Source organism: Corapipo altera, unplaced genomic scaffold (genome assembly GCF_003945725.1).
Source record: "Corapipo altera isolate COAL_440 unplaced genomic scaffold, ASM394572v1 55, whole genome shotgun sequence".
NCBI lineage: Eukaryota > Metazoa > Chordata > Aves > Passeriformes > Pipridae > Corapipo > Corapipo altera.
Window position 1 is genome coordinate 9896109 of NW_020884882.1, and position 13907 is coordinate 9910015.

General features: G+C 39.3%; 1 protein-coding gene across 1 annotated transcript in view; it reads left to right on the forward strand.

Annotated features, from left to right (window-relative positions):
* Window positions 1-13907, forward strand: part of PTPRG (protein tyrosine phosphatase, receptor type G) — a 386788-nt gene that overhangs the window by 12241 nt on the left and 360640 nt on the right. The gene's annotated exons all lie outside the window — the stretch shown is intronic.

Genomic DNA, 13907 nt, shown 5'->3' on the forward strand with positions numbered 1-13907 from the left:
AGGGAGTATATTTTCTGTGAGAGATTTTAATTTTTGTTTTGCTTTTATGATTTAGGATTGACTGCTGAACAAGCTGATTTCTTGTCATTATGTACTAATTCACATTTGTGAAGCAGGGGTCTAAACTGTCTGTACCGTGATATCACAGAATGGGTGAGGTTGGAAGACTTGTACTTTTAACAAATTTAATCTTGGAGAGAGGTGGACCCCTAAAAAGCTATTTTGCAGTTTCCCCCCTGGTGCAGTGAGTATTGTGAAAGGTCAGCTGGCAGCAGTTGTGAAGTGTAGCTGACACAGGGGGTTTGTGGGAGTCTTTTCAGGAGCAGCAGAGTTGCAGGTATTGATGGAAGCCCTGAGAACTCGCAGGTAAAGCCACCTACAGGCAACCTGTGTGACATTTTGACTTTGTGCTCAAGGCACAGACAAATAAATGTGGATAGAACCATTCTGTTGTTGATTTTGGAGCAGGAGCTCTTAGCTGATGTAGGAGAGACTCATACCTCATAATATTAAGTTTCATGCTCTGTGTGTTCCCAGCTGGGTGTGTGAGGTTGCAGCCATCAGTACCTTTGGTTTAATGCTGTGTTCCTTCTATATTGGCTCAGCAGCCCATTTTTACTTCGTGGCTTTAACTCAGGAACATACTAAACGTGAACTTAACTCTTGAGTTCTTTAAATGTGATGTTGAATTGGAGCCAAAATAGTGAAAGTGAGAAGTTTCCCACTAAAGTAGTAAATTCCTGTTATTTTATAATTTTTTCTCCAAAAAACTCTTAAGTAAATTCTTTCTGAAGCCAGGTAGGAGATTGTACTGCTTGGTGTTTCCCTTCTATTTTGCAAAATATTTATTTGTTGCTCTAATAATTTGCTGCATGTACACCTCAAATGCCCTTTCACACACTGCAAAAGCAAAAAAATTGATGCATCGTTGCACCCAGATTTGATTGGATCCAAGTCTCTGGTTTGTTCTGAGGTGGGTTGTCTTCTGTCCTGTCTCCTGCAATTCCATAGGTTAGCACAGCTGCAGCTCCATTATGGGGTGTTTGATACTGAATTAATAAGATGGAATTGTCAGGTGTAACCCTGTAACGTTTTTGTTGATCAATGAAAGTGGGATTTTTATGGTGTATCTGTGTATATGCAGGCATTTATCAGAATACTTTTGTTCAATGGCACAGGGTTCAGTTGTTTTACTGGAAGTAGCAAGTATTTTTTGACTTTTCCTTACTTAGCACCCACATAAAACATTATGCTCATGAAACATTTATGGTAGCAATCCATTAAGAGGAAGACAAAGGTTTTTCCTCTGAAGAGAATCACCAAAATGTCTTGCTGAAATGAAACCTGTCCTACAGCTGTTTTGTATGCATTATTGCTGCCTCAAACTGAAAGTTTAAAAGGTCTGTGTGATGTAATGCAATGATACCTTTGTGTGCAAAGCTGCTTGGGAGCAATCTGAGTCAACAGGAAAGCAATATCTTCTTAAAGCTTGTGACTTATATTAGTTTTGTGATCTCAGGTATGAAGGAGATAAAAAGGGCAAGGGGTTTACTGTAGATTCTCTTGAAGGCATGTAGAGTTCTTGAAGTAGTAATAAATGGCAGATTAAAATTGATCTCAGCGAGACTTCCAGTGTTAACCAGTGTTACAGAAGTAACTGGCTTTTTGGCCGCTTCATCAATGGGATCATGTTCTGTCACACCGACAAGAAATGGCTTTACCTGAAAAGTTCAGTTGTGGAAAGGGCCCTTCTGGAGTACCTCTGGAATAGTAAGCTTAAAACTGTAATGAACGATTGAATGACTATTTGTGTGTATATACACACACACATCATTTTAATGGAAGAGATAATGTTCTTGAAGACAAGATTAAGGATTCAGAGGAACATTGAGAGCAGAAATATTTTTTCTAAGTGAAGGGGAGATGAGTATTTATTATTAAAATGTTAAAATAATAATTAATACTGCTAGGAAATGGTAGAAGAAAAACTGTCTGGTTCAGCTGGTACAGATGAGCAGTTTTAAAACCACAATATGCCATGAATCACTTCCTCAAAGTGACATGATGGCTTGGTGTGTTGCTACCAGTGATGATTTATTGGCTTGGGTGCTTTGCAGTAAAACAAAGGGAGAAATGTGTCTATATATGTTCCTTTGCAGCGGAGAGCAACTGACTTTGCAACTGCTGGATGAACGTGGTGATAGGCTGAGATAAGCAGCTGTTTGAATACAGAGCCTTGATCAAATTTACATCAGCCAGAACAAGCACGTTTCTGCTGAAGTCAGTGGAGTTGTACCTGTTTTCACTACTTCAGACACTGGCAGATGGTTTGCTTTAGATGTGCTGCACTAAGTGTCTGTGTTGTATGGAGAGTAGGGGGGACGTTCTTGGTGTTCTCTGGTGAACCCATTCACCCTAAAATAGAGAAGGGAAGTTTGTAAGAAATAAACACGGAGGATTTTTATAAACAGTTTTTCAGTTTGTTTTGTTTTTCATTTCTTATGGATGTGTGGACCATGTGAGATGATGTAACAGTCATGGCTGGCACTACTGTTACCTCAAAGTCTGTTTCCTGCACCTGTGTCCTTCACAGGAATGCTCAAAGGTTTAATCTACTTGTCCTGGCAATTGCTCAGAGAGCCCTGATGAAAGTTTTTATAGGAAATATGATGTACTAAGTAGGTTATATGTTTTGCTAGGCTCTGTAGTTTCCAGAGGAAAGAATCTCAATTTTGTAAGTTCCCAAGTGCTTAAAATGTCCAAAATCTGATAGAACAGTGATTGGTTTTGTAGTGAAGGCTAGAACTTAATATATTATCTTCCATGGATGAATACCACTGTTCTATTTTTGTTCTGCCACACTGGTGTTAAATTCATGAAATGCAAATCCAAAGTGTGCGTACTGTGCATATTTGCCTTAACATGGAAAGGAAGAGAAGTTTATTACTAAGCACAGGATGATTTTTCAAGGTGTCAGTTTACATTCCTTTTGCTTGCTAATGAACTATGGAAATTGGTTACTAATGAGCTATACAAATGGAGATTCTGCCTTCTCCCAAGTATTAAAGCCTTCTCTACACAGTAGGTAAAATGACTTGTTACAGGTCGTGGAGAATACCAGCTGTTCAATGTATTGCTCTTATGCTCTATAGGGTCAAAGCTTCACCAGCTCCCAGCTTTGCTGCCTGCAGTTTTCTTCTAATAACTCTGAAAATAAAAGTTTCTTTGTCATCAATGTATAAATCCACAGCACTCTAGTAAGCAGATTCTTGCAAGCAGAAATAATAAGCTGAGAGATACTGAATCAGAACTGAACCTGGGTGTTTTAGATTTGCTTGGAAATGCTGCATTTCTAAACATGGACTGCTGTTCATTGATCCTTGTGTGTGCTCTATGGTGTTTGAGAACACGGGTACTCTAATGTCTAGTTTTTCAGTGCTTGAGCCCAAAAACTAGGGAGACAAGATCTGTTAAATCTGTAGGAGGAGGTAGAATGGAGATTTTCCAGCCACTTGCAAATCTGCTGGAGATGCAGAAGACCTTTAAAAAGAAATTAGGTAAGAGAACCTCCAGCTGCGTATATGAATTTCAAGTCTCGTGAGCCTGAAGCCACTAAATTTATGTGCAAATAAAATGTTAACCCAAGTTAGATATGTTGTGTGTATACACACAGACATACAGTAATATGCAAAGGCTTTGGAAGGGTTGTTATTTCTATACAAAGAACCATGAAGAATTTACTGATTGGGAAGAAAATAAATGTAAACAGAAATAGATGGAAACCATTTCAATTGCTTTGCTGTACGCCCTTCAGAACCAAACATTCTTTCTAGAGGAACAAAAAGTATGTTTTTTTTTTTAAAAAAACTTCTGGCTAGAGGGACTAGAAAGTATAAATAATAAAAAAGGGAAACTTCTGGGGAAAAAAACACAAGTCAGTAGCAGTAAAAGCAGCTGGTAAAGGAAGGTAAGTGTCAGTTAAGAACTACTGGATGAATGATTTATGCTTAATGAGAAGAAATATTTTGCATTAATTGAGACAAACCAAATATGAAGTGTTATGAATGGTGGTAAGTTTGCCAATATTCATTCATCTGTATGATACTAAATGACATAGTGGCTGCGTTATAGTAAGAGGGGAACCAGCTGCTGTGTTTCCATATTGCAGGAATAAGAACATAACTTTTCTCCAGTAAGGAAAGAGGATATTAAACACTCACTATTGGGGATAAACATTTTCAGATAACAGTTCACCCCCCCCCAAAATACTAAAGACTCCCAGTACATTTTAAGACACTGAGAAGTATGAATCAATTAGAGAACAACCATTACTTTCAGGTGCCTAAATATTAGTGTTGGTCCGAGATTCATTCCAGGCAAAATAAGGAAAAGTGAATGTGGGAAGCAATGAATACTGTGAAGAAAAGACAGAAATGTAATTCATGCAGACCATCACTGTTTTATGGGACCCAGTCAGGCTTTCTGCTATGGAGCTGCAAGTTTGACTGAAACACAGTGGTATGATCCACTCTCTGATTTCTGTAAGACATTTGGCTTACTTCCATATGGCAACTTGGAAAAGGGGATGGGGTTGAAGGGGAGCAGTAGCTAAAACTGGAAAAATTCAGTTTGAAATAAAGCAAGACCACTTAGTTACAACCCCGCGGGGGTACAGGGGCTGAGCTTGGGTGCTGGCCCAGCAGCTCTCTGGTGTGATATTCCTGAGACAGTAGGATCCCATTCTTTCTCTAGAAATGGCAATTAACAGGTATTTTTTCCCCCACACATGAGCAGAAAGAGCCAGTGCAACGGGAAGCCCCGTCCAATGGGAACACCATGGGTTTGTTTGTTTTGCCAGTGTAATACTGTCAAAGCTTTATTGAATGAGCTGACTTCAAGCTGTTGATATAGTTCAGACCTTGGCAGCTCTCTAATCTCCTTGAAGCTTTACTGTTTGATTGCATTCGTTTGCCCTGCAAATAGTCAACTGTGTAAGTTATCTCAAAGTGAGAATATATCTCGAGCCTGTGTTTATAATGGACAAGGTTCACAGGAGTGCAGAGACCTTGTAAAGCACACGAGCTCATTTTTGAATATGCAGTGAAATATTGAGTCCTGCTTCCTAAAAACTGTCAAACCGTGTGGTTACAAGAATCCTTTGGACACTTAGCTTTAATTATTTAATGGCACGTGAAATTACTGTCAGCCTGTTGGCAGGTTGCTACTTAGTGTGCTGTTGATTTTATGTGGTGGTGCCCTACCTGCTTTATATACATAAAACATACTTTTTGTCATTATTGGAGGACAGAGTGATGAGATACAGAAAGTGTGGTTTTTTTTTTTAATTATATGGTTGAATTTTGTTGTGATTTTCATGTTTTGTCATATGTATCCAACAAGCATTCCTTCACAGGTAGGGTAATGAGTTCAGGTAAACAAATGCATGTAGTCTGTTCCTCAGTGATAAAATGTTTGCTTTCAACTGCATGATAGCCCAGGTACAATGTGACTTCTGCAGCTGAGGCTCTGTAAATAGTTTCATTCTAATGTCCCTTCCTAGGGCATTATATCTTCTTTTGGGTATCAATTTGACAAATATGAGTAGTGCAGAATAGCATTTCTGAGAATTTGGGTAAAAATATTTTTGCTACTTTTTGAGACTATAAAAAACCCCAGAGCATATATTTTAAGAAATGAATACTTTTGTGCATCCTTTTTTCATGAATATGTAAGCTGCTTAGTGGGTTCTTTTTTTCCCTTTTTTTTTTTTTAATTTTTTTTTTTTTTATTTAAAGGCTGCTTTGGAGGGCAGAGGAAATGATAGAACTCTTCTTCATGGGAAAGTATTCAACTAAGGGTGTTTGTCCTCCCCTTCCTACCCATTGTTTCTTCTGTGGGAGCTGTTTTTTAAGCTGCTGTCATTCTGGAGATAGTGGGTGAACACTGCACACTCGAAAACTTTCTGCTCATGAACCAGTGACAGGTAACAGCAGCCTATGAAAGGAAAATAAGGTGGCCATTAAGTCCTCTGCCTACACCTTTTTTAGGACTATTAGGAAACAAGTAAAACCAACCAACCAAGATTCTGTAGTTTTTGACTGTCCAGGAGTCTCAAAGCTGATTGCCTGGTATGTGATCAGCACTGACTCCAGTAGTTGCTGCTGCAAACTTACTGTTTTGTGTATGAAGGGGAGTGGATAGATGGTCCTCCTTTTGTCAACCTGGAGTTCTGTGCAGTTTTTGCTGGAGGCTTTGCTGCTCTGTCCAGTTCCAGCTGTTCATTCTTAGCTCTGTGTGAAGTCCTCCATGCTGTGTTAGCACAAGTATTCTCCATGTCAGGGCAGTGATCAGATTTTGGGAGGAAACACCAAAACCTCTAGAAATGCATCCTTTTCCAGATGGATCTGTTTCTGTCTGATGCAGTGCACAGTTTTTGAGCTGCTGTGCTAAAACAGAGCGGGGAATTAGCTGCTGGAAAGGTGTGGGAGGGTGTCTGCTTCCAAAGGTCTAAATGTAGTGTGCTGTTAAATTTCTGTGGTTGTTTCTCATTCAGCTGTAGTAGGCTGTAAAAGCTGCTGATCAATAGTACAAGCAGGTGATTAGCAGTTTGAGTTCTGTACACTTCCTTTAATTTGGCTGATGCTGAAAATAGAAGGATGCAGTACAAGGATGGTGGAAGGAAAGCAAAATTTAGGGTGTTTTTTGTGAACTGAAGTTGTCAGATTGGAACTTGTTGCATTTTTATAGCCAAAAGAAAATCACTTGCTTACTCAGGACCATTGGATTTGCCAAGAGCAGTTGATGTACCATTAAAGGAAATATTCAGTGTTTGAAGAAAGCAATTCACTGCACCAGATTATACAAAGGAATCATTTTCCCATTTATGACATTTTCATCAAATGCTGAGGATTTAAGTTCCTGCCTTGTGCCTCCTGATTGTGCCTTTAGAAATTTCTTCTTTTTGAGCAATATGTATGTGTGCCAAAATTCAACTGATAAGGTCATAAAAACTAATTGAACAGGAGCAGAAATGTGAGGTCTGTCGAGAATGAGCTTTCCAAATTGCAGCACAACTGCAGGTATCAGAGAGCCCTGCTAGAATATTGTTTCTACAGGTGTAAAACTCATAGGTAGTTAAGGGTGTGGTAGTGTGTTCTTTGGTGCTCCTGTTTCACTTGTACACTAACTTTGGCATGGATCTATTGAAAATGTATGTAATTCATCTAAAGACTGTAGTGTCATGTAGATACAGCAAGCGAAAAAGTCCCTTTTGTCCAAATTGCTTTAATGTTACCTCTAGAATGTTTCAGTCTGCAGCCTTAAAATAGCTTTCAAATATAGCTTTCTGAATGGAATATATAAATAAATGCACTCTTCCTTTCCCAGAGAGGCAGGAAGGGTGTGTGTGAGTTTAACTAGTTCATAATTCTTTCTCAGATGAGTTACTAACACAGAACAATACTTCCCCCATGCCCTGTACAGGGTTTGAAAGAGACACTTCTTGGTGGGACATGTGGTTGTATCCTGAAGTGATTAAAGACTTATTTCAAAACTCATGTTTCCCCCCCAAGGATGTAAAAGTTGAAGTTAACACTGAAAGTTTGAAATGGCAAGTAAAGAATTGCAGAAAGCCCTCAGGAGAACTGTTATATATATTAACCTGTTCCAGAATTGCAGTCCTGTCCTTCCCTCTGAGACCCTTCAGCCAGTAGCCTGGGAGGCAAATGTGCCAGCCCTTCTGCTGTGTGACTTTTCTCTCATTTCTTTTTCACTACTTAAATCCCTAAAAGTAAAATGGCTTCAGAACATGTGAATTTCCACTGCTTAAAAATAAACTGAGCAAACAAAACGTTTATTTCAGTTTTGCAACCCAAATTTATCTGGTAACTTTTCCCTTTCTTCCTTTTTCTCTTCTTTCTGAATCTTCAAGGTTTGTTATTAGAGACAATTTAAATTCCTTTTCCTCCTAGTAATCTCTTGCTTGCACATACAAGATAACAGTCATATATATGGTTTTGCTGGATTACTAAATTGACAAAGCACCAGAATAAACAGCAGTGTGTTGTGAGGAGAATTAATGATGTTTAACCTTCTTTTTAATTTATTCAGGTTCTATGGCTCTGCTTGGCTCTCGTGAAAGCAGCCCCATTGCTTGCCTCAGATCCTTGGGTGGCATGCAAACCGATTACACTAACCCATGGGGATGAATGCTGGGTGTAACCGGGAGAGCCCAGAGCCAGAACATTTGCAGGATTTTTTCGGCAGACATCCAGGAAGAACCTGCTCAGTAATCTGCAAATGTGTAATCCTTTTAACGCGTCAACTTTGTTAGAACATATTAGTGTCAAATGTTAAGTGTAATATCTTAGTCTGTGAAGCATATTGTTGAAACAGAATTAAACTGGAAATGTAACATGATGATGTGGGGGGGGAACCTGTGAAATCTTTTGGAGATGAATCTGGATTAGCTTCATTAGCAGTTCTCTATCAGCCTCCAAGTGTAGGTGGCATTACATTTGCATGTGCCTGCGTTGTAGGTGTTTGACCTTGAATCTGTTGGTGGCCACAAGAGACTTTGTCTGGTTTGAGCTTACGGAAGATGAGACTGTGTTGCCATCTAAGTTACTGTATTGGATTTTCTTGTCCATCTGTTAATTCATATTTACACTGTATTCTGATACGTTACAAGTAGAAACTTCACTAGTTTATGAAGGCACTTTGTTGCTAAAAGCTTCAGTTAAAGAAATGTCCCTTTCCAGTGGGGTGCAAGGAAGCTCGAGGGGCTCAAGCTGCAGTGACTCTTTTGAACTGTGTGCTTTCAGCTTTGTGTGGTTTTTGGAAGTGGGAAAAAACCCATTCTCCTGGGTTTGCAGACCTTTCCTTCCTCTGTAATTTTAAACCCATTTCCTCGCCTTTTCTCCATGAACAATCCAAAGTGCAGAACTTTTATTTTGCCTTTTTTTTTTTCCCCCCTGGTTGCAGGGCGGGGATGGGAAAGCCTGTGATAAGCGTCAGGGAGCGGTGCAGCCAGAGGCCAGAGCCACCTGCGTCACCAGTGTTCTGTACTTGTGCTGGACTCATTTCTTTCTGACCCTTCATTGATCTACTTGATAGCACCCAACTGGTGTCTGGGGCTGGATTATTGACAGCTTTCCCAGGGTTTATGTAGGTTGAGGATAACCATCCCCACTGTGGCATCCTCACAGCTTGTAGTGTGTCTCCCTGGTGAGTCAGACAGTTGGTGTGCTGGGAGGCCTTAGATGGACTCAGAATCTTTTAAATCAGAAGGAATTAATAGAAATCAAAGTTTACTTGGATTTAAGCAGCACGTTTGATTGAGCCTCCTTAATGCTGCATCCCCCAGCTCTGGGCAGACACTGTAAATCTGCAACTTGCTTTAACTGCCTTACACGGCTGCTGAAACATTCCAACCTTTTCTCTTAAATTTATCAGTGCTTTGACATTAAATATTCCAAGTGGGTTTTGTTGAACAGAGTGTAGCTTTTTTTGTGTGTTCTTCTTAAAGGTTACTTCTTGTTGGAATGAAATCGAAGGTTTGGGAGTTCTTGGCAGATGTTGTGATTAAATCTGACTTGTTGTAGGCTCCTTCCTCCCCCAGCTCCCAAATGTAACATTTGGGATGATGAATAGCAGAATTTATAAGTGATATTGGTAGCTTTAATTGTTCAGTTTGTGTGTGTGTGCGTGAATAAACTAATTTTATATGAGCAAAAACTGTGCTGTAAAACTGATGGTTCTTATCTGACTTGAAACTGTATTGAATATACAGTTAAGTCCTCTTCATATGAGAGTGTCCTGGTAAATGTGAGTGAATGGTTTGATACATGGCTTCAGTAGCCTCAGCTGAAGAAAAACCACATAAAGGATTTGGTGTGTTTTAAGTCTTCTGTATGTCCGATGGATGAATTTGATGTGCTTACACATTTCAGCTAAATGTCATTCTTTTTAAGTGCAGGAACTAGATATTGCTAGATCTTACCTTTAAAACAGTTTCCCTTATTTCTAGTTCTTATTACAGTGAAATGGCCTGCTATCAGGCTAGAGTTGACCCAGTTGTCTAATATGTGCCTGTTTTGCCTCTGGCTCTTCAGCTTTCAATCTGTAAAAATATTGTTAAATTGAGCTCTGTTGAAAGCTGGAGTAGTACACCAACTGCTAATAAATTTGATCATCTTTCATGTATATAAATACATCTAAAGTCTGCAGGATATTGTGGAAAATCATATATTTTTTTTCTCTGGTATAACTTGTAATTTTAGGTTTTAGTAGCAGTGCTGTGTGATGAAAATGAAACCAGTGCCTCTGTGTCTGAGCCCTAGAAAGAAACATTATTAATATACTTAAAAACAAGGCTTCATGAACTTTCACATGTGTGTAAAGCTTATACATTCAGATAAGGTGAAAACTGGGCTCTTCGGAGAAAAGTCCAGGACTTCCAAATTCTCAAAATCGAATTGGACTCTGCCCTGTGTATCCATAATATTTAAGCCTACATAGACTTATTTGCCTCAAATACTTCTTGCTCTTTTTAGTTCTTAGGCTTTTAAGACATATGTTCAGTAATAATGGCACTTCTTTCACCGGATACAAAATCCTCCAAGTATCACCCGAGTGAGTGGAGTGTTTCAGTGACACAAGGTGATCACAGGAGGTAGCAAAGTGTTTCTTCCTTCGTGAGCTGCTGGGCTCCTCCCCCTGCCATGCACGGTAGAGGGGTGAGCTGGGCAACAGGTATAATTACTGTGCCTTATCACATTTTCTATTGGTTTTGTTTTATGTAGAACCAGCAAAGATGTTTGCAGCCACTGCAGAGGGTTCCTAATGCCTGCAGAGATTTCTTCGGTGATCTCTGTGGAGCAGAAACCTTTAGCTATGTTATATATACAGTACTATATCCATGCAGTGGAAGAAATGATGTGAAGCAGAAGTCCATTATTTCTGGACCAGTTTCATTTAAAGTTACTTGTTCACCTTTGAACCACTGTTCATTCTCTGGTGGCTTTACAAAGGAGCAGCTAAGGCTTATTGAAACTTAAAAATCAATTAAAAAAAAAATCCTGCATCTCTATATATCCATTTGTGACCTCAAAGTGGAGAAGGCAGACAGATGCCAGATTGATTCAATTTTCCTCCTGGATAAATATTGATACTGAAGTATGCTTTACAAAAATCTGCTGAAATTCCTAGAAATGATATCTACCTACAAGAGATTGTCAGTGCCCTGACCTAGCAGAAGATCAAGTATATTAACATATTATGAACATTTGAAAAAAATTAGCTGGCTGAGTACAGTAGGTTCTAGTGTTGTCTCTTTGCCTGGAGGAGCACTGAGAAGGCTGTTAATGTGACTTAAATACTGCTGCTGCTACAGTTCTGGTCTGACAGTCCGAACTGAGCAGGATGTTTGCAGTTGTCAGAATGACAGTAGACTCAACATTGCTTTGTCTTTGTTTATACAGCAACAGTCTATATTTAGTAATCTTGAATCCTAGTTAGCAAGCAATACTGTTGAAAAGAAAAAAAAATAGATAAAAGAGCCCTGTTTAACAACTAGGCTGGATCATAGTTCCCTAGTGCCTTGCTGAGCTCTGGGGTGAGGCAGGTGCAGCTGGAGCCAGGGTCAGGTAATCGCTGTGCTTTTCAGGTACTTGAAATAGCAAACAAAAGTCCTTGAATTATAAAGTAGGATTCCCAGCTGGGATTGATCATACTGTCACTTTTACTTCTCACTCGAGTATTTGTCTGACTTCTAATTTCAGTGGTCTAGGAAAGTAATATATTACTTTTAGTCATTAAGTGTTTATTAAATGTAACTGTGACATAAAAAGGAGTTTTTATTTTTGCTTTAAATGAATGCAGAATTTAACTTGCTTCTTGGTGCTTTGTTAAAAGCTGTAAAGAGGAGAATAATCTCTACTGATAGACACAAATCTCCCTTGTATTGCAGCACATGAAGCTTCCAAGAAAACTGCCATTTCAGTGAGCTAAAACCATATGATCTTGGTAGAAGTATGTCCAGAGCCTTCCTTTGTTAATGCTTCAGTGGGTGCTGCTTGAAATGATTCTGTTCTTTAGGATGCAGAGGACATGGGAACATCTGGCTGGCTATTTAGAAGATGCCAGTGATCTAAGAGTTTGAATGATATGTCCTTTTGGGTACATCTGTACTCATTATTGCTTAAATATTAATAGAATGAGACAATGCATGAAATCCTGGCTCCAGCGTTCTGGATGGCAGAACGCCCACTGACTTCAATATGCCTGGGCTTTTTCCTTCCATGTCTTCGTTGCTATGACTTTTTTTCCTTCTATTAATGTTGCAATGAACTGTTCAGGGAAAGGAGAAAGCAAAGCAAGACGCGTAAGTTAAACTGTATCCTGGCAATTGTCCTGCATGGCAGCTGAAGGAATGTGACACTCTGGTGGTCACACGCCTTGACGGTGAACTTGGAGCCACAGAGACCTCCAAAAGACTCTGCTTAATCAGTGCTCCTCCCCAGAGTTCTGTCATTCTCACTTGCCTCCTGCTTATGCCACTGTAAATTAGAAGTGACTCTGCTGAAGTTGAAGTAACTAAATCAGCATTGTGAGATGAGAATTATACTTGTGCCTATTGATTTTAAAGGAATAAAAATAACAAAACCAAACTGATTTTTTTTTTTTAACCACAGTTCTTTGAAAGATAACAACTCTGGTATTTGCAGCTGAGAATAGATATTTTCCTGATAAACCGAACAACAGGTTCAATCTCACCTCCCTCAGACTACCCAGTATTGTCAAAACTGAAGGTCAGAGACCAGTGACATTTACAATAGAGAGTACATAAAGGCTGTATTAATGACAAAATATCCTTAATCTTTTTTTTCTGTTTGTGACCACATGTGAGAAGTAACTGGCCTCACTTGAGAATTACTGCAGTGGATCCAAAGCTAAATAATTTGAGGTCATTGCTTTATCTGCTGTGCCACTGAGTTAATGTACTTTTGTCAAGGCCTGCTGGGCTTTCTACCGTTGTGTGATTTCTGAAATTACTTATTGCTGCAAGTAAATGTAAACTGACTCAAAACAAACAAACAAAAAATCTTCTATTAACTTAGCACCATTGAAAATAACGCAAGGTGCCTGGATAATTTGACCTCTGACTTCCCCTGGAGCAGAAATTTGGGAACCTGTACTGCTTGCTTTTTTGTATTTGTGTGGCAGGTTTGCACATCTAAGCTTCTAATCTTTGCTGCAAACTATATTAAAATACCAGAACAAACATTTTAAAAATTCCCAGTGATTCAGCAGTGGAAAGTTTCTCTGTGTGTGGAACATGGTGGCAGTGACTCAATGGGTACGCCTGCTCTAATGATGCAGATAAATTGTGCTTGCTCTTCTGCCTGTATATACATTTATATTTCTTCCCTGCTGTGCACAATTTTAGCGCCTGATTTATCAATCTCAATTACAGTGGTAGAGCTTGATCTCTTTTCCTACATCACTTCTATATGCAGCCAGATGGGTGCATTGGCTGCCATGTTTTTTAAAAACCAAAAACACTCAGCAGCCCATCTGGAATCTCGGTTGGTGTTGGCCAAAGCCAGCACGGAGCAGAGATTCCAGATAAGTGCCAGCAGCAACACATTTCTCACTTTTAAAAAAATGCGTCATTTTCTTTCAGTTCTTGAGCTGCTACTTAAGCTGGAATCAAAAACTGTGTTAGTTCCAAAAATACAAAAGCATTGTTAATAGAGGTGCTTTGTGAAAAATTCAGGGGCTGTTGTGCAAATGTGCTGAGAGTCCTGCAGCTCCTTAAAGAAGCTCTGGTTATGCTGCACGGAAATCTGGATTGCAGGATGTGCAGGCATTGATACTGCAGCTCTGGAGTAGCGAGTTCTTGTACT